The sequence below is a fragment of the Periplaneta americana genome, chromosome 10 (genome assembly GCF_040183065.1).
Source record: "Periplaneta americana isolate PAMFEO1 chromosome 10, P.americana_PAMFEO1_priV1, whole genome shotgun sequence".
NCBI lineage: Eukaryota > Metazoa > Arthropoda > Insecta > Blattodea > Blattidae > Periplaneta > Periplaneta americana.
In genome coordinates, this window is record NC_091126.1 from 166,191,300 (window position 1) to 166,213,224 (window position 21,925).

Sequence of the window (21,925 nt, forward strand, 5' to 3'; positions counted from 1 at the left end):
TGGCTGTGGACAAATTTTCCACCGATTTAAGGGACTGCAATGTCTTTCACAGTTTCCAGCCTCTAGTTTGTGTGTGGCACAACTTACAAAATATAAACTCTCGATTCGAAGAAAGTAATGTATCTCCTCCGAATTCCTCCACGAAATTCTTTAGGCCTACTTAAGGGAACTGGGTAATGCTGCCTGTGCGATTAAAAATTTTCAGTACAAAAGTTTAGTTCAATATTTCTAGACTTTTAGTGCTCAGATTAGAATAACAATTATCATGTTCATGCAATCAATCATTATGAATTCAGTGGTATAAAAGGAAAATTAATTAGTTTCGTATCCAAGTGCAAAAGAAAGGCCCTAACTGATAACCTGTTTTTCCAATTTGCTAAGTGTACATCATTCTTCAGGTGCACATTATTTCCTACAATTTTCACTCATATGCCTTGTATTTTTTTAACATTACCTAGTAATGTATACAGTAAATTCTAAAGCAAAATGTAATTCAATATTTCACCCCTAGTGAAAGAGAAAAATATTGAACTTTGTTTAACATTCCTTGCAACTTTTTTCAATGCATATATATTTTTTTCTCGTGTTATGTGTGTGATATCCTTACACCCGCAGGTTTACTAAGTAGAATACAGGCTGCAAAAAAAACATTGTAAAAATTTTATGTAAATTGATTAAGTAGTTTCAGAAAAAAATGCACTTAAGTTTGAAAACTGCATTTAAAAAAAGAAGGATGTATGAATTACATGCACCCTTAAATTTAAAGACGCTATTTAAAGGGCCTATCTGCAGAACTACGTCCCACAATATTTATATTGCTTTAATGAGCAAGTTTTGTACTTTTTTTAAAAAAACACAAAATAAAAAAATCGGAGTTTTGACCCCTAATCACTACCTGGTTCCCTTAAAATTTAGAAAATTGACTGTATTTTCGAACTTCTATAATGCCCATTCGAATCCGTCAAAACAAACCGTTTACCTGTAATTCACTGAACGACATTGGCTTCGACATGACATCCGTCTTCTTGTCATTTGATGTGACCACTTTCTTAGTACACACGACTGCCCCTGAGCACTTGCAGCGTGAGCTTTGTGTTCGTTGCACCTGTAACCTTACTCACGCACATGACACACAAGTCCCCAAGTTCCGAGCTTTACTCATCACTAGACCCCGGAGAAAGTATTGCTTACAGGGGAAACGCGCGATGTAGTATAGCTAATGTTTATGAACCGAGGACTCTTGCACGCATCACTGTGCAGGTAGGAGTAGTGCCGGCGTAGCTTAGTACAACGCAGTCAAAAGCAATCGACACGGGTCTTCAGAATGCCGAGACCAAAAGTACGCAAGATAGAAACACTAAGTAAATACGTTCGTCAATATGGTTAAAATGTGTTTTCCATCCATGGTAATGAACTGTTTTGTGAATTGTGTCACGTGAAATTGGCAGCCGACATGGTATGTAACGTTAAGAAGCATATAAATAGCAATAAGCATAAACGCGCATGTAAAAGACATCAGAATTCAAGAAAGGTGCAGCACGAATCTCCTTCACAATTACTTGAACGATCGTTTTACGATGATATGTGTGACGCGTTTATTGCTTCAAATATTCCGTTAAACAAATTAGAAAACGCGAAACTCCGTGGCTTTTCAGAAAAGTACACTGGAAGACAAATTCCTACAGAAGCAACACCGCGGAAGAAGTATGTGCAACATGCATATGAGAAATGTCTGCGTGAAGTGAAGTGTAAATTACAAAATGAGAAGATATCGGTTTCTATAGATGAAAGCATGGACTCCGTTGGACGTCACGTTCCAAATATGGTTGTGGCTGCCCTTAGTGCGGAATGTTGCTGTAGACTCTATCTCTTAATGAGTGAAGTGTTAGAGAGGGTTAATTATTTCAGCATATGTGAACTTTTTGATAGTGCTATGTGTGCAATTCAAAATGTGTTACTATGCTGCTAGCTATATGAATAAATCTGCTAAGTTTCTTGAAACATGTTATCCGAATATGATACACGTTACATGTCTTGCACATGGATATCATAGTTCATTGCAACGCATCAATACGTAAATAATATTATTACTAGTATGTCAAGTACAATGAAATATTTAGGTCTATTAATGGGACATAAAATTAGAATTGCACTTCGTAAGCTTCATAGCTAATCACTGGAAACCAGTCAAAAGGACGCACAAATAATGAGACTTTCATGTATTACTTCATTTCTCATGAACCAAACTGTACTACTGCCAACGTCACGCTGTCTAGCGTTATTTACCCCATCCCTCTCAAAGCAGGTATTCAATGTTGCATACTAAGCTGATAGCAATACTTTTCCCGGGGCCTACTCATCACTAGTCATTAGATCTACAGGGACATCATTTTATTTTTACTTCAATTTTTATTGTACCTGAGTTTTTGAATGTACTTCACTCCCACCCCCTCTACTAGTAAACTTACAATCGTTTTCCACACAGAGCCAAGGCCGCTTATGCAGTACTGAGTTAGTATAGTACGTTCCAAAAATATGTTCACGTTTTCCAGTGACGAAAGAGCTTTCAATATTGAATCATATTTTCCCACAGGTACTGTCGTCCGTTTGCCTACGTCGCATCCTGGTTTCCCCCACCTGCTTCTGTTCGCCCCTCCGTAAAGTCTAGTAGCTGGGCTGTCTTAACTCTTTTCTCAAAACATTAATTTCTGTTAGGAATTGGACGTCTACGTAATATTATACAACTGTTTAAAATAAATTAAGTAAAAGGGCCTCGTTAAGTAATTAACTGTCACGTGATTTCCCTCCCCCCCTTTCTACGACCCTGCGACAAAACCACTTGAACGGACAGTAGATAATATGTCTGAGTAATTTTATCTTTTCGGATCGGGCAGAAGTGAAGATTGAATTTACAGTACAGTACGTAAGGTACTCCTTTACAGAGCAGATACAGAATTATTTCAACATGAGTTACTAGTTACGTAGGACGAAACTGGTAATTGGGATTAGGTACAATAGTCTATAGTGCGATAATATGCATATTAGAACTGAAGCCTGTATCGAAATGAACGGCCACCATTTAGAAAAAAAAATGTGTTTAAATATCCATATTATGATTATTTTTCAATTTAACTTCATTCTCTACATTGTACGCTAATGTGCTGTAGACAGTATAATATACACTGCATAATGAATACGTCCACATGGACAGCTCAGTTCATGAGTAAAAACACTCATTGTTAATACTATACTGTATTTTGATTAAACAAAAACCTAATGAAAATGATCAAACTCAAAAGCGCGATATTTCCTAGTTTACGTAAATGGATGAACTACTTTTCTTCCCTCCTATACGTAGTAAAGTGATTTCTTTGTATATTACGCCAGTATCATCGAACTCCAGCTGTGGAAGGGGGTAGGAAACGGCGTTGATCGAAAGGTATAGCCAGGTTAATATTAAAAATGTTAGTAAAAATAAAATGATGTCCCTGTATATTCTATTACAATGAACAACTATAGATTTTTTTCAAAGGTAGAAATATTAACAAATCCAGGAAGAAACTTACCATAACATTTCACGACCGGTATAGCATGCTCGTTCACAAGATCCACAGCTTGTACAAGATTACGGGCTTTGTCATGATCACAGTTACCAACACCAAACGTAATTCTCCTCCTCGCTCGGGACTTCAAGGGAACTCTCACTGTTAACAGAACAAATTAAGCGATAAAATATAATTTAGATAGGCCTATTTCGTCTTTTCATTGAATCAACATTAGACCACAGTCTAGTATATACAGTCATGAAGCTCAATACGTAGTCAATATGCATCCATAGATAGTTGCTAACCACTAGGATCGCTAATATCGCCTCATTACAGACAATGCGAAATAGTACCGGCACATTCTATTGTTCCTAGTACCCTCACAACTCAAGCTTCGTGACTGTATATACTAGACTGTGATTAGATTGTCTCACAAGGCGGATCTCCCTGACAGTGTCGTCAGCACGATGCAGGGTCAAAGCTGAAAAGTCGCAGGACAAGTACAAGAAAAGAATCGAACCCCCATTCCCTGGGAATGGAGATAAATCTCTGTCCACGCAGGGAATTGAACCACGGACGAGTTATAAATTTTGTTTGGTACCGGAGGTGGGGTCACTGACTGAGGACAGAGACAATCTCTGATCTAGTGTGCTAGGAGCACTCTCAACCCACAACTGACTGCGCTACGGTTAAGGTAGGTTCACAATAAACCGGGAACGGAAACGACAACGAGAACGAAAACGGAAATAATGTTAAAATAGATGTATTTAACATTATTTCCGGTCTCGTTCTCGTTTCCGTTTCCGGTTTATTGTGAACCAGCCTTTAGCTGTGTAGGTCTACTCATGCTCGAATCAGCCTGGTGGTCGGGGAAAGCTATCAAATTGTAATGATACGGAGGTCGTGACGGAATCATGATGACACCTAGGACGGTGAAACGGGAAAACCTCGAGAAAAACGTAAACTGCGACATTGTCCGCCGCAAGTCTCAGTATTGAATATTTAAGTATTATAGGATTATCCAGGTTTAGGCTTGAAAAAGTTTCATGAGGATTTGTACCATGTTTATTTTAATGGTACGGTATGCACCAAAACAAACAGTACTGAAATTTTCGTACTGATGTTGTGCATGTACGTATCGTAACCATGGTGAAGTTTGTTTATCCGAACTCATTGTAGTATTATTGATACATAATATACGTAGTGAAGATTTGCTAAAATGGTTCTCACAACTGAGGAAAAAGTGTTTATTGTAGAATATTATTTCCGTTCATACGAGCTAGGATGCGCAAATTGCCTTAGTTTCAAATAAGTTTAAGATGAGTTTATTAATCAAAAGATTCCATCTGTCGCCTGTTTATATAGCCTATCCTTAAACTATTGAAATAGGCTATGATGAACAAAATTTATTAATGAAAGATGAGTTAACGGAGAAAAATTCTCTCCAGCACCGCGATTTGAACCCGGGTTTTCAATTCTACGTGCTGACGCTCTATCCACTAAGCCACACCGGATTCCCATCCCGATGTCGGATCGAATCCTCTCAGATTACTTAGAGCGTATTCCGAATCTCAGCGCTGAGCAATCTGATGGCATCACGGTGTTCCGAATTTCACCGATGGAGTCACTGATGCTCCACCTGTGTCGCACCGGTGTCATCAGCTTGCAGAGGTGGTGGCAGTCTCCATCAGCCGCCATCAGTGAATCTGATTGGTTCTTGTATAGGGCGGGAATTAGCAGACGAATGACATCGTGCACTGTTGTGTCATGGCGGTGTGTTCTGCTTTAGTTCTGCTGTACTCTTTGTAATGAGCACAACGTAAAAAACAATATGTTAATGGCTTATGAGCGAACATGTCAACGGACCAGTTATTACTACCGGTTCAAGAAATAAATTGTTTATGCTCTCTTTTCTTTGAACGAGATGGCAGTACGAACATTTCGCAAAATTTTGCTAGCGTAGCACAGACAACAACTTATACAGTCGCCATGACAGCCATCGATCCTTCCAGCAGTTTTATTCCTATTTCGCTGCAGTGTGACGTCATTGTTGTCCACCGGTCCGGTGAGATTCGGAATAAGCTGTTAGTGATTTAAGTCGGTGCTTATTCCGTCGGATCCCGGCCATTTAGTCACTCATTACGAGTGCACCTATGCACATGTGTGGACAATGTCCCACAGTCATACATCTATGACGCAGTGCATGAGGGTAGGCCACTAGAGGGAACCCAAGAGGTAGAACTTAATCTGAGAGGATTCGATTCTCCATCGGGATGGGAATCCGGTGTGGCTTAGTGGATAGAGCGTCAGCACGTAGAGCTGAAAACCCGGGTTCAAATCCCGGAAATTGTCGAAGTCTTCTGAGTCTAGTATCGTATGAACAATAAAATTAGTCTGTATAGAACAAATTTTGACTCATAATCTTGATTGGATGTTCAGAACTTTTACAAATACAGTAGAACCTCTATTACCCGTGATAATGAAGGGGGTGGACTGGACGGTTAATCGAAAAAATCAGGTAATCCGTATCATAAAATATTTTCATAAATTAAATGTATAATACAGTTTTGTAATTCCTTCTGTGGTTTTGAGTTTAACATGCTAGGTAGTGGACCAGAAGTGCACTAATTTAAGTCTGGTTGCCAATGATGGGTTTATAAGTGCCAAGAAAATTCCTTGTGATGTTTGTTCACGGAAAGATAGGAATAGTAGAAGTCTCCTGTTGTAGATTTACATACACATTGTATCCTTGTTTTTCCTTAAATCACGCCACAGTCTACTATATACAGTCGCGAAGCTTGAGGTGATTTTTTGCAAATCTCGCGATAAAGCGCTCCAAGCGGTTAGCAACTAGAAACAATAGACTGTCCACGGTCGACTTTGGATTTAGAGTGGACTGAGTCGTATTTCCATCGAGTGCTAGGTCGTTGCGTATTTCGCATTGATGCTCGTGAAGAAAAATCCTAACATCTATTTCTTATTTTACTTCTAGATGCAAAAAGTGGTTAATAAACAACAGGAGGGAAGATCTAATGACAAAGAATGAAGCATATCTTTATAATAATATAAAGTTTTGCTCTCTTCATTTCGAAAAAACACAATTTATGAATGAAAACAAAAATAAATTAATCTGGAATGCAGTTCCAACTTTATTTGATGTTTCAAATAAACCTGTTCTCTTATTACCTGCAGCTGAGAAACAAAAGCTTTGCACTAATTCTACGTCTGTATCAGCTGATTCCTTGAATAATTGTACATTTTCAGACAACTTAGGCCTACTTTTTTTTTTCAAAGGATATGTTTTTAATTATAGCTGTTAATTTTGTTGTTATTTTTATTTGTTACTTTACTAGAGACGTAGAAAAAGTAAGTCTGTTACAATAAAATTTATTGATCACGTTTTATTTCCAATTATGTTGTGATTATTATTGCTTAACCTCAACCCACTTTGTTAACTACGTAAGCCTACGTTACAAGTACCGGTACACGTAAGTTACTCCCATTAATTCATATTTCCATTATTATTGTTATTATATTATTGTTGTAAAGGGAAATGCGAATTAATATTTATTGGTTTCATAGTTCATTATCGTTATAATCTTGAATAAGTGAAGCGATTATAGTAAATTTCAGTTCGTTTTGCACAAACAAAAATAATAATAACCTATTTCTTGCAGGTATCTTCGAGTTTATGATGGAATTTAATATACTTCATTAAAATAATAAATGAACTTTATCCATTTAATATTTCAATAATGGAAAGAAGGTGTTAATTTTTCCAAAAGAACACGACAACGAAAGTGTAACATATTTTGTCATCTGCTAGGAGAGATCTGTGATGATGAGGCGATAGTAGCGATCCTAGTGGTGGACAACTACCCATGTTTGCATTTTTACTACATATTGAGCTTCGCGACTGTATATAGTAGACTGTGATCACGCACAGTTTTAACGCCAGTCTCGTATTCTGATGCGAAATGAGTCTTGATTTCTCTTTTTTCAAAACTCTCAATTATTTGCAGTTTTATTTCAATGCTTAGCAAAACAATTCTGACACCAGTGGAAAATACTCGTATTTTGCGTTGAAAATATAAAGTACGGACACTTGAACAGTAGGACAAGGACTGGATGCTGCACATCATTGTCAGTGAGCGTACGGTGTGACGCACTACTACACTCCACACCCTTCACCACTGCCTTCGCGCTCATTGGCCAATATACACAGACATGGGCCGGCACCTGGCAACTTTTAAACAGGTTTTTCTGAATTTCAATTAACCTGTCGGACGCTCCACATTTACGCCTTTGTATGCTTAAGCCAATCGCCGTCTACTTGTACTGCTTCCTGCTGGCTGTGGGGCTGAGCTTGTCCTGGAGCAGTGGCCGGCAGATGCTGCAGTTATGACGTAAGAGCCAGTCAGGCCTCAAGAGCTTGGAAGAGCGAGCAGTTGAGTCGTATTACTGTTATCACGCACCAGCGCAGTGGCGTCAGTGCAGCAATGATACGACAGTTCTTGGAGATAAATTGATGGAATCACATTCCTGTATTTTGCTAGGGAATAACTATTCTGCGGTCATGATGGCAACATTCTTGGCAAATTCCCCGTCATTAAAAGAACGCATGTTCTTTGCAATGGCTGGTGAAATCCTATATCTTAAGCCTTAAGCTTCCATTGATTCACTAGACAGTGTGTTCCCTAGCTTCACTTAACAATTTATCTTTCAATTGCTGCACTAGTACTTGTCGATATTCTCCCCCATATTTGTCATAATCATTTGTGTGGCATAGAGAATAATGGTATTGTATATTGAATTTCTTTACATGCTGAAACAGCTTGCCACAAATCAAACACTTCGCCATTCCTCCATACTCCATAACACAGTTTGATCTCGACAAAGCATTTAACTTGGGCACTGTAGTAACACAAAGTGATGATGTGTTTCAAAAGTTGAAATATACTTTGCATACTACTCACCAAGTTAGGGCCTATATAGTTCAATCTGTATATTGTGTAGGAAAATGTCTGTTAAAAAACACTTGAAATGTTTTCAAGTTTCCGAGTAGACGAAGTGTTGTAGTACTGCTTAAATTATTTATTTCTATATTTGTATATTTATAGCAGTTTCGGAGCCTCATTTACATAATGCGAACGCTTCTGCAGCTGGCTGTATTATGAATTTCATATTATTATAAGTATATTAAATTTGATTACAAACCAAAATATTTTGTTACATTGATTTATCACGGATGTACAGTTTTATTTTCGTACAAATGTATTGTAATTGTGCTGTTCCCATACTAACTCAGACGAATGGATCGCGCTCTGTCAGTGCATAGGCGCCGTACCACCACTGTTCAGTTGAAACTTCTCTCCTCGCTGTGCTCAGTATGCAGAGATTGCCGAGCAAAGAGCGTTGCGGCTCCGTGGTATGACGTCACAGAGCATGGAACATGCCGGTCACTGTCCTAGAGGCTATCCAGCAATGGGTGATTACTTTATTCCTCTTTTAGACTTCACTCCCTAAAAGGGACGTTGTCGACCTTGGTATTTCCACTGGCAGAGCGCTGGCTTGTAAAGACCGCAGACCTGACTTCAAATCCCTTCGTCGTTGTATTTGTTGTGTTCCCTCGGTTCTTTCCCCACATTCTACCAACACTCCATAATTCCCCTTCCACAACCATTTCTCCTAAGAAAAATAGTGTACCAATTATGTTTGTACGACGCCGAATCTATAACCCATCGCGATTGGTGTTCACGCAGTATCTCCAAAGACTGGTAGATGGCAGTGGTGATGGATTCTTGACGATTTACAGATTTGCATAAGGGTCGTCGGAAATTCCTTTCCCTCTTGACAGGGAGATGGCAACTCGGGTAAAGAAAGTAAAGGTATCACCGTAACATTCCATTGAAGGCACTTGGGGGCCATGGAGGTAGAGCCCCATGCTTTCCATGACCTCGGCACTAGAATGAGGTGGTGTGGTCGGCACCACACTCTGAGCGCCTTTTACCCCCGGGAAAGACCCGGTACTCAATTTTATAGGAGGCTGAGTGAACCTCCGGGCCGTTCTGAAAGTTTGGCAACGAGAAAAAATCCTGCCACCACCTTGGATCGAACCCCGGACCTTCCAGTCCATAGCCAGCTGAGCTACCCAGCCGCCCATTTATAAGTTATAACCATAGGTAATAGGCCTATCTGGTAGTAGAACCAGAATATATTGATAACTGTAATACTGTTTCCTTTTGTCATTTTGTATTAATTAAAAATCTTTAATGTTATTTATTTCAATTATGTATGTTATTAAAAGATACGAAATATTTCCACGTCCACCAAATGCCACTTCGAGAATGATGAGAGAGACTCGAAGCGTACAAGAGTTTCGTGACGAGACTCGAAAGACAAGTGCAACAAACACAGGGAACGAGAGCAGCAGTTAATTTTGTTCATATCTAGAATAGATGTTCTCAAGTCCCATTCGCTAAGTGAAAGAGCTCATTACTGTCCAACATTTTTTTCTTCAACAGAAACTGGAATTGCTCTAAAGGAAATATCATAAAGAATTGATTTCATCACAAAAAGAAACCTCAAACGTTAGAAGGTAGTTAGAACAAAAAATTTGGGGGACAAATAAATTTAGTATTCCCACCTGCAGACCATAGCGAAGAGTAGGACATAAAGGCAGAAATTTAAACTCCATTAACGTCGCCACTAAATTGACGTGGTGTGACGGCAGCAGAGTCCAACAGACTTGTAGAACAACTCCAAGGGAATACCCAAAAATATATTTTATAAGAGACATTAGGCTAACTGCTTTGAAAGTTACATTTGTATGCAATGCTCTAAAATATGAAAATTGCACATATTCTGTTTCAACATGTTTCTTACCCACAAATCAACAATGTTTAATCAGGATTCTTAAATATCAATTAAAGGAACCACAGAAAAAATAACATTTTCCTTGTTCTTAACCCTTTGAAGCACAAATTAATTTTTTATGTTTTTCATATCATGGATCATACCAAAGCTTCAATCAATTTTTTTCAACATTTTAAAACTGCACACAATTTCAAAACACAGATGGCACTTCTATGTATACTCAAGAGGTGGTTTCTTGGTGGAATATCTATGCCATAAAATTTAGAAAGAAAAAAAACAGTGGTCCTTCTGAATAACCACTATGCTTCAAAGGGTTAAGGGGTGCTTCAAGACTCAAATGTGATATGTGTATATTTACTGTAGGTTATATGTTCAAAGACTTATGATTCAAGATCTGCTGAGTTTATTTGTATGAAACTTTACACAGTGGCAGCTGATTGACTGAGACGAGTGAGGCTGGGCCTCAGTTACTTGCTTAACTGAAATCAAATTTTGTTTTTATGTAATGTATTAGTTATTTCAATGAAGCATATATCGCTGTATAGAAGCATTTGAAAACTTTGTGATGTAGATTGACCTGTTTTGCAGTAAAATTTGTTCCTGAGGCCAGGATCGCTTGTACCGGGTCTAGCTTGTGATGTATATAGACCTGTTTCGCAGTAAAATTTGTTCCTGAGGCCAGGATCGCTCGTGCCTGGTCTGGCTTGTGATGTATATAGATCTGTTTTGCAGTAAAATTTGTTCCTGAGTCCAGGATCACTCGTGCCGGATCTGGCCTGTGATGTATATAGACTTGTTTCACAGTAAAATTTGTTCCTGAGGCCAGGATCGCTCGTGCCAGGTCTGGCTTGTGATGTATATAGGCCTGTTTCGCAGTAAAATTTGTTCCTGAGACCAGGATCACTCGTGCCGGGTCTGGCTTGTGATGTATATAGATCTGTTTCGCAGTAAAATTTGTTCCTGAGGCCAGGATCGCTCGTGCCGGGTCTGGCTTGTGATGTATATAGACCTGTTTCGCAGTAAAATTTGTTCCTGAGGCCAGGATCGCTCGTGCCGGATCTGGCTTGTGATGTATATAGACCTGTTTTGCAGTAAAATTTGTTCCTGAGGCCAGGATCGCTTGTACCGGGTCTGGCTTGTGATGTATATAGACCTGTTTCGCAGTAAAATTTGTTCCTGAGGCCAGGATCGCTCGTGCCTGGTCTGGCTTGTGATGTATATAGATCTGTTTTGCAGTAAAATTTGTTCCTGAGTCCAGGATCACTCGTGCCGGATCTGGCCTGTGATGTATATAGACTTGTTTCGCAGTAAAATTTGTTCCTGAGGCCAGGATCGCTCGTGCCAGGTCTGGCTTGTGATGTATATAGGCCTGTTTCGCAGTAAAATTTGTTCCTGAGACCAGGATCACTCGTGCCGGGTCTGGCTTGTGATGTATATAGATCTGTTTCGCAGTAAAATTTGTTCCTGAGGCCAGGATCGTTCGTGCCGGGTCTGGCTTGTGATGTATATAGACCTGTTTCGCAGTAAAATTTGTTCCTGAGGCCAGGATCGCTCGTGCCGGATCTGGCTTGTGATGTATATAGACCTGTTTCGCAGTAAAATTTGTTCCTGAGGCCAGGATCGCTCATGCTGGGTCTGGCTTGTGATGTACATAGACCTGTTTTGCAGTAAAATTTGTTCCTGAGGCCAGGATCACTCGTGCCGGGTCTGCTTTTGCATTTTCATGTGTCTTCGTGGGCTTTTGAGGTTGCGCTTAAAACGTTGTAGCTGAGGCACAATTCGTCTGGCCTGGTCAGGTTTCACTCCTCCCAACCATGGGCCAGCCTCAAGGTTAGAGTGGGGTGAGAATAGGGTGACTTGTCTTCCTAAATAGGCCATAAATAACGAACATTCCAGCTCTTTGGCAGGCAGAGACACACACTATTCTCTCCTTTTATGTCTTAGTTTATGACTTAAGCAAGGGTGTTGTACTATTGTACTTCGTAGTACAGTAGTGAATCTGGGCCAATGTTGTTATGTATTTCGGGTAAATATAAACAGAAACAAATGCCAGAAATAATTCTGGTGTAGTTAATTCATTGTTAGTGTGTCCTTTTTCGAGAAGAAATAATATTGAATGAAAGGAAGTTTTAAATAAAGAGAGAGCCGACTGAGATACCTACAACATTGCTGACAATTTTTCTGACAGATAATCTTAAAACGCGAGTTTTTGTTGCATCATGGTATGGGCAACATAAATGGTTAAGTGGTAATGTGGTGCAAAATAAACTTCTGTGTTGGCCTTATTTGTTGCTGTCAAAGGAAAAAAAAAAGAAAAAGAAAAGAAAGCGAGGGGAATTTCAACACATAATATGGGTTGCTTCATCACACTGAAACTCACAGCATAACAGCTTATTTGATGAGTGAAATTATTATTTTTCATTATTAGTAACAATAATAGACTAATAATAATAATAATAATAATAATAATAATAATAATAATAATAATAATAATAATAATAATAATACAGTAATAATGATATTAATAATATAATAACAATAATAATTAATATCATAAATAAACATTTTCTATCAGAGGCACTTAAACTAGTTGCATCTGGCGTCACCGAGGATTTCGATCACCAGCCGCTACTGAGTCTTTACAAAATTCTTAAGAAAATATGTAGTCATGCTAGTATAAAACAGCTGTCATCAGCACAGTGCACGCTCGGGTTAGTGTCTCTTACTTGCAGCGTGCACCCGTGGCTACTAGCGGGTATGATTCCTGCTGCACCACAGTCCATATTATGATACACTGCATACCCATTACCCACTTCAGCGAGTTCTAACAAACACTAGTGTAAGGTTTTATGACATGTGAATTGATAGTAATTAATCAGTCACAATTTCTTTTTATTTCTTCACAAAAATAAAGTTTTTGTTCATTTTAGATTTGTATTTTTTTATTAAATAATTTGAATATGGAGGACTGAAATTTTGAAATGATGTAAAGAACACTCTTCAACACAAGCCCAAGGGAAATGATCGTCATAACTCTAATAAGACTTTGAATTTAATTGTATATATATATATATATATATATATATATATATATATATATATATATATATATATATATACATACATAGAAAAATAATATTTAAGGAAATGCAAAATTTTCATGATTTCTTTTGGATTTATGCAAGAATGTGAGAAGATACGAACACACATCACTGTCAATAAACATAAGTAATTACAAAACACTTGTCTGTAAAATTTTAATCAAATTGACACACTATTTCAAGAGAATTCTCCACCTATAAATGAAAAGTAAATATTAAGAAAAAAATCAGCTTTATATGATAAAAACAAATTTCCTTCTTTTTACACACTAGAAACATCACAGACTATTAAAATTCTGTTTCTTCATGAATTTCTACCTTTTCTAATTTTCATTTCAAGTTCCTTTCCTTCATTTTCCCTGATTTTGTATTTGGAGAGCACCGATCTCAGATTTCTATTCGCTTTCGATAGGTGAACAGAAGACATTTCCTAAAATTGATACTAACTTTAATTCCAATGTTTTGCAGCACATCAGTCCTACTGAGAGCACCATCATTGAAGCACAAAACGCATCTCTAACACCAACTTCTCATATCTAAAGAGAGAAACAATTATTGTCAATGAGCCCAAAAATTAAACTGTTAAAACTGAGAAACTGTTCTACTGCTCCTACAGCTTTCAAGCCATCACCAGGGTCAAAATAGTTATTACTGCAAGAGTGTGAACATTTCCATTTAATAATTTTACTTAAGTGGGAATAATTTACTTTCATGCAAAGTCTATTGGGTTTGTAGGTAGCAGTGTCAACACTTTTGTGTAATGAATGGCTCATCATCAGCTATAATCCACCTTCAGTCATAATACATTTTCAGCTACCGAAATATCACTGGAAAAATTAATTTTTCTGTGCTGTGACATGTGTACTGAGAGTGATTATTGAATCGCTTCTTTGTTTTTTTCTTTCTTTTTTTTTTTTTTCCTTCCCCACAAAGGTTACCGGTCATCAATAAAATTACGTACAACATTCCCCCATAAGGATATACATAAATATACTTGAACTTCTCCACCTACTTCTACTTCTTCACCTGACATAATTAGGAACATTAAATCCAGACGTTTGAGATGGGCAGGGCATGTAGCACGTATGGGCGAATCCAGAAATGCATATAGTGTTAGTAGGGAGACCAGAGGGAAAAAGACCTTTGGGGAGGCCGAGACGTAGATGGGAGGATAATATTAAAATGGATTTGAGGGAGGTGGGATATCATGATAGAGACTGGATTAATCTTGCACAGGATAGGGACCAATGTAGGGCTTATGTGAGAGCGGCAGTGAACCTTCGGGTTCCTTAAATGCCATTTGTAAGTAAGCGAGTAAGAATTTTTTATTAAATATTTCTCAGATAGGAATTTTTACTGGTGTGAAGAAAGCTCTTTAAACAAATGGAAAAGAAATGGTCATGATAGCTCTAATAACTCTTTTAACATAAATATTTATGTAGCTAATAATGTGATATTTCTAAAAATTTAATAATATGCATAATATATTTTGTAATTTTTCAAGATTGTCTGAAGATACAAACATATTTTCTTGTCAATATACTTAAACTATAACAAAAGACTTGCCTGTGAAATTTCAATTAAATTGATACATTACTGCTGGAGAAATCTGCATTTAAACATGGAAAAATATATATAATATAGGAAAAAGAAGTTTTTGTAACATAAAAACAAATTTCCTCGTAACTAAAGAACTAAATACATTCCATACTCGTACTGCCCTCTTCCCTCTTCACTATCTCACTCTTGTAAGTTTCTTTACAAATTCCTTTCGTTTATTTTCACTGATTTTGTGTTTGGAGGGTACGGATCTCAAAGATTCTTGTATTCACTTTCGATAAGTGAACACAACCCTTTTCCTTGCATTGATACCACATTTAATTCCAGTGATTTGCAGCACCTCAGTCCTACTGATAGCACCATCACTGAAGCACAAAGCAGCATCTCCAACTCCTACTTCTAATATACAGTAGCGTGCAAATTAATCCGAACAACGTAATTACTTATGCAAAAACACTCAAATGGGATAAAAAAGGAGGATCTAAGACATACCTCAGTAATCTATGTGGCCTCCCTTGTTCCTAATAACAGCTTTGAGACGATTTGGCATGGATTCCACTAATTTCCCACAAATATTCTTCATTTCTACATCGCGAAACCATACATCAATGAGGGCAGAAATCATCTTCTCCTTTGTAGAACAATCCATTTTTTGCATTCTTCTTTTGCAAATTGACCACAAGTTCTCAATGGGGTTGATGTCGGGTGAGTTGCCTGGCCAGGGGAGTACCTGAATATTCTTCTTGTTGAAGAATTCTGTAGTTTTTCGAGATGTATGGCATGGTGCCAGGTCTTGTTGGAACACACCTCTGCCATCCGGAAATGATTTTTGCAGCTGGGGTACGATTCTGGTTTCCAATAAGTGAATATATTTGTCAGAATTCATCATTCCCTTGATAGGTATTAATGCTCCAGGCCCTTCATGTGTAAAACAACCCCAAAACATTACTTTAGGGGGGTATTTGGGTGCTTGTTGGAGATGAGCTGCTGTTACTTTTTTGGATCCTTTCCGTACGTAAGAAACACGGTGACTGTGGACCTCGAAATGAGACTCATCGGAAAAAAGCCCTTCGTCCAGCTTCCAAAAGCCTACGCCGCACTGTTGTGACGTGAATATTTGCCCCAGTGGTAGCCATTAACTCGCGGGTTAATTCGACAGCAGTTAGTCTAGGATTTAATTTACTTTCCTGACAATTAAATGATCATCTGCAGGTGAAGTCTTTCTATTCCGGCCACAGTTTCCTTTTTTCTGGGGTGTGATGGATCCAGTCTCCCTGTATCGTTTTATGATCGAATTAACAGTAGCCAAACCGTTGTGACATTCTGCAGCAATTTGCCTCTGTGTCATAGAAGAATGCTCTGCTAATGTTATAATTTTAGACCGTTTTCGTGGAGTTGTATCCATTTGTGAAGATGACAGAATGTATACAGGATTGCAGTATTAAGTCTTCAACACAACTGAAATGCTTATAAGTACAAAACGACAGGCAAAATGTCGCATATTATAAAAAAAAAATAATAAAGACAGACCTTCAACAATGGAATTACACGTACTACAGATGTCAATTAAAGCGGTATGAGCAGCTGTGAGGCCAGCAATGACAGAAAATGTAAAAATATGTCGTGTTCGGATTAATTTGCACGCTACTGTATTTAAAGTGAAAAATACTTATTTCTGAATGAGCCCAAATTATACTGCTAAAACTGAGAAACTATTCTACTGTTCTTAAACCCTCCTTCATGCCATAATCAGTTCCATCATAGTTTTTACTGCAGGAGTGTACATTTAGATTTAATAATTTGACACAAGTGACAATATTTTGACTTTCATACAAAGTCTAATGGGTTTCTAGGTAACAGTGACAACTTTTCTATAATGAATGACCCATCTTCTGCCATAATCCATTTTCTGCTACAGCAATATCGATGGAGCCATTAATTCTTCATTGCTGTGAAATTTTATTTTTCACAATGTTTGTGTGTGCTATGAATAGTATTTGGGAAAGGAATGAATGGTAGGAAAGCGTTGTGTGCTATATTGAATTTGCTGCTGCCAGCACCATCAACGATAGGAATAGTCCATACGTATCACTAAAACTTTTTATTCAAGCTACAATATTGAAAACTGCAAACGAAGCAGTGAAAAGAAACGACTTCAATGATATGCAGTAGATGTGAGATGTTCATTATTCAAAAGATGTTATCACTAATATCTAGACTGCTCGGGAAAAAGAGTATAAGTCAAAATACACAACTTTTCAGCACAATCAATTTAAAGCTTCACAATCTTACCGTTTGCTAATGTTTCATACTAGAAAACTGATTTTTACATATTTATTGCATGGAAATGAATACTTTGAATGAAACTGGAGAAACACTTATGGAATTATATGGAAATAAAGAAAAGCTGACTTATACTGTCTGGACCACAATCTCACAGTGACTTATACTAAACTGACCCAGTCAAAAGCACTAATTATGCAACATTTTAATACTCTTGCTACTAGTAACAGTGAAGTAATTAACAACTTTCTTTCCAGCCCATGACCTTTTTGCACTAAAGCAATAAAAATAAAATTTCTCATTATTAATCAAAGTCTATAAACTGGGGCCTCCGAGAACAATCTTCATTCAGTACCTATCATTCAGTGATTGTAATGCTGTTTGCAATGACTGGGAATAAAACAATTTGAAAAATTAAAGTGAGTCGAATATTAATCTAACTAAACGTCAGAAAAATCATCATCCTCATCACAATACACATCTCGGGCCTCTGTGATCTTTAGTGTCATATAGAGTTCATGGAACACTGGATTTATCAATGTCAGAAGGGCCGAGGATTTTTTTCTCTTTTGATACAGGTAAGGTACTCTGATACAACCTTCTGGGTACTAAATCAACTTCTATCTGACCTCTTCACAAAACACAGACGATTCTGAATGGTTCTTCCTCATTTATAGAAGTTTTGGACAAAATACTTGTCTCCTTAACGTAGCAGAGCCATTTGATATCATGCCAAAGAAAGGCATTACCATTACTGTCTTTTATTCTCATCATCATACTAGTCTTTATTAAATCACCAAAGTTTAAGCAATTCCCATGAAGAAGTTCCAGTGGCTTAAATATATTTTTCTTTCTAGCTCCACGCATAACTGGTACCAGTCACATGAGTGTGCTATTGGAATATCCAGACGTTTCTTTTGTTTCTCTGTTAGACCATGATCTACGTCGCATTTCATATGACTATTTCCACTAACCATACATTTATGGTCAATAAATTCAAGATTAGAATATTCTTTCATTGCTACAGGAAACATAGCTGACACATGTGGATTTTTATTTTGTCTTCCGCATGCGTCTGAGTAGAGAAATACTCTGGTGGCAATGAAGTAATTTCTTTGTAGACAGAAGTCCCAATTTGATTGCCACCTCGTCCACCTTCAGCTTCATGCCACATGAGACAATTTACATCTCAATTTTCTGTTTCATGCATAGTCAGATTGAAGGTCCATAGATGTCTCTTGTAAAATGCAACATGAATTGAGAAGAGGGGCTGTTGCAAGTCAAAGGTGTAGCAGCGTAATGCACTATCTGTCTTCGCCAACTTCTTACCTTTGTCCTTCATAAGAGATGCATTATCTGCTTCAGCATGGTGAATATGATCTCCTCTTGAATTTGATTTCTCTCTGTTTCATCCAGTGAACTTTCAGTTTGTTTGCTAATATGTCACATTTATGGCATGTATCTATTTTTGGTTCTTTGAATGAAATTATTAAGTTTATGAAACTCCCTTTCATAAATGAGTCTTGAAACTGGATGTTCCTGGTATTTTCCACCGTATAGTTTCTACATTTTCTGCAGATTGAGATGTGGTGGTTAGTATTTTCTTGAGCTTTTTCGGGCGAGTGTAGTAAGAATAAGCTGTGTAGATAAAGCCACATGCGTTGTGGTCGATTTCTGTCAGATGCATTTCCAATTCACTGTGGGCTGAAGCAAGGAGATGCACTATCACCTTTACTTTTAACTTTGCTCTACAGTATGCCATTAGGAAAGTACAGGATAACAGAGAGGGTTTGGAATTGAACGGGTTACATCAGCTGCTTGTCTATGCGGATGACGTGAATATGTTAGGAGAAAATCCACAAACGATTAGGGGAAAATACGGGAATTTTACTTGAACCAAGTAAAGAAATAGGCTTGGAAGTAAATCCCGAAAAGACAAAGTATATGATTATGTCTCGTGACCAGAATATTGTACGAAATGGAAATATAAAAATTAGAAATTTATCCTTTGAAAAGGTGGAAAAATTCAAATACCTGGGAGCAACAATAACAAATATAAATGATACTCGGGAGGAAATTAAACACAGAATAAATATGGGAAATTTATGTTATTCGGTTGAGAAGCTTTTATCATCCAGTCTGTTGTCAAAAAATCAAAGTTAGAATTTATAAAACAGTTATATTACCGGTTGTTCTTTATGGTTGTGAAACTTGGACTCTCACTTTGAGAGAGCAACATAGGTTAAGAGTGTTTGAGAATAAGGTGCTTAGGAAAATATTTGGGGCTAAGAGGGATGAAGTTACAGGAAAATTGAGAAAGTTACATAACACAGAACTGCACGCATTGTATTCTTCACCTGACATAATTAGGAACATTAAATCCAGACGTTTGAGATGGGCAGGGCATGTAGCACGTATGGGCGAATCCAGAAATGCATATAGAGTGTTAGTTGGAAGGCCGGAGGGAAAAAGACCTTTGGGGAGGCCGAGACGTAGATGGGAGGATAATATAAAAATGGATTTGAGGGAGGTGGGATAAGATAATAGAGACTGGATTAATCTTGCACAGGATAGGGACCGATGGCGGGCTTATGTGAGGGCAGCAATGAACCTCCGGGTTCCTTTAAAGTCAGTAAGTAAGTAAGACTCATATAATGGAAAGGAATCAATATGATCCTGAACGTCCTTAATTTTCTTCTCACTGTGCTTGTTAGGTGAAGAATCAAGGCCTCACTTGTCATCGCATACTTGGCCTGAAACACATATGTTTCTGTTTATAAGTGTAAGAGTTATGAACTTATTTGTCTCATCAAAAGTTTTCATGAAGCAGCCTTTACATACAGGAATTCTCTGACTATTGACGCTCAAGTGAAATATATGTGTTAATAAGCGAAATTTTTATTTTTCTGGACCCTGTGTTCTCTTTCTAGATGTGACAGTACGTTTAGAATCAATGTACTGCAACTAACTAAGTAAGCTGCAAAGAATATAACAACAAACTGACTTATACTATTAGAGCCAAGGAAGGTCTCAAGATTGGTATGACCATAATAATATAAGTTGACTTGTATTCTTTTTCCCAAGCAGGATTTTTTCTCATTTTATTTATACTAAAACAACCATTGTATTTTACGTTGTATTACTACATTATTTTACTTATATTGTTTATACCAGTCTGTAGAACATGTCATGCTGTAACATAATATTGACTTATCTTATTTTGGCCATTTTTGACTTATACTCTTTTTCCCGAGCAGTCTAGATATATCCGTAATAAAATTAGAAGAAATGTGTTAGACACTGCATGAAAAACGAAATATTGTCACTTGTGTAACATTAAATCAGGATTGCACACTCTTACATTAAGAATTATTATGAAGGTCCTTGTGTTGGCACAGAGGCTATAAGAGCAATAGTAGTGTTTCTCAATTTAACAGTTTTAAGTAATTGATTAACTATTGGACTTATTCGTTTTAATTATGCAAGTCTGTGCGGCTTATAGCTGTTTCGGTGTTTCATCACACCATCCTCAGAGCCTACTATATCTAGCCGCACAGATTTGCATAATTAACACGAGTAAGTCCGCTAGTTAATGAATTACTTATATTCAAGTGTTAAAAGTAGTGTAAGCAAGATTCATAATGGATTAACAGTTTTATCAGGAGTGATTTACCAAAAACAGCGATTTTCACTTTAGACACATTAGAATTTGGAGTTGGAGATGCCGATTTGGGTTTCAAGCATGCTGCTATGAGTAGGATTGAGGTGCTGGAAAACTTTCAAATTAAGTATGGTATCGATGTGAGGAAGGCTCTTGCAATCACTCATCAGAAGCTTACCGTGACAATGCTTTTTAGTTCTTTTAGCACTCTGATTATTATATTTATGTCTTTGTTATATTAAGAATTTTAGATAAGGGCGCAAATAGCCATAGTAGCTGACGCGCCCTTCTTAAACCCTACTACTACTAATACTCACCAGAAGAGAATACAGAAATCTGAGATCGGTGCTCTCCAAATGTCAAAGCATTTAGAATGAAGCGAAGGTAATAGGAAAGAAAGTTAGAAGAGTTGGAAACTAAAGAGGGAAGAGGGCAGTATGAGTGTGTGTTGTTTTTAGTTGTGTAGACTAGAAGGAATTTGTTTTTGACATAAAACTTCTTTTTACTATATCTTTCTTTTTTTCCTACCATTTGATCCAATTAGGTAGTATTTTTTAATAAATGTTTTCCAGATAGAGGTCTGAAATTTTTTACTGATGTGAAGGAAGCTTTTCAATACAAACGAAAGAGAGATAATAATGATGGCTGTAATAAGCCTTTAGATATAACTTTTTATATAGCTAAGTATGTGGTATTTTTAAAAATTTAAGAATGTGCATCATATATTTTTTAATTTTTCAAGATTGTCTGAAGATAGAAACATATTTCTTTGTCAATATACTTAAACTATAACAGAAGACTTGTCTGTGAAATTTGAATTAAATTGATATATTATTGCTAGAGAAATCTGCATCTAAACATGAAAAATAGAGATATAGTAAAAAGAAATTTTATATTAT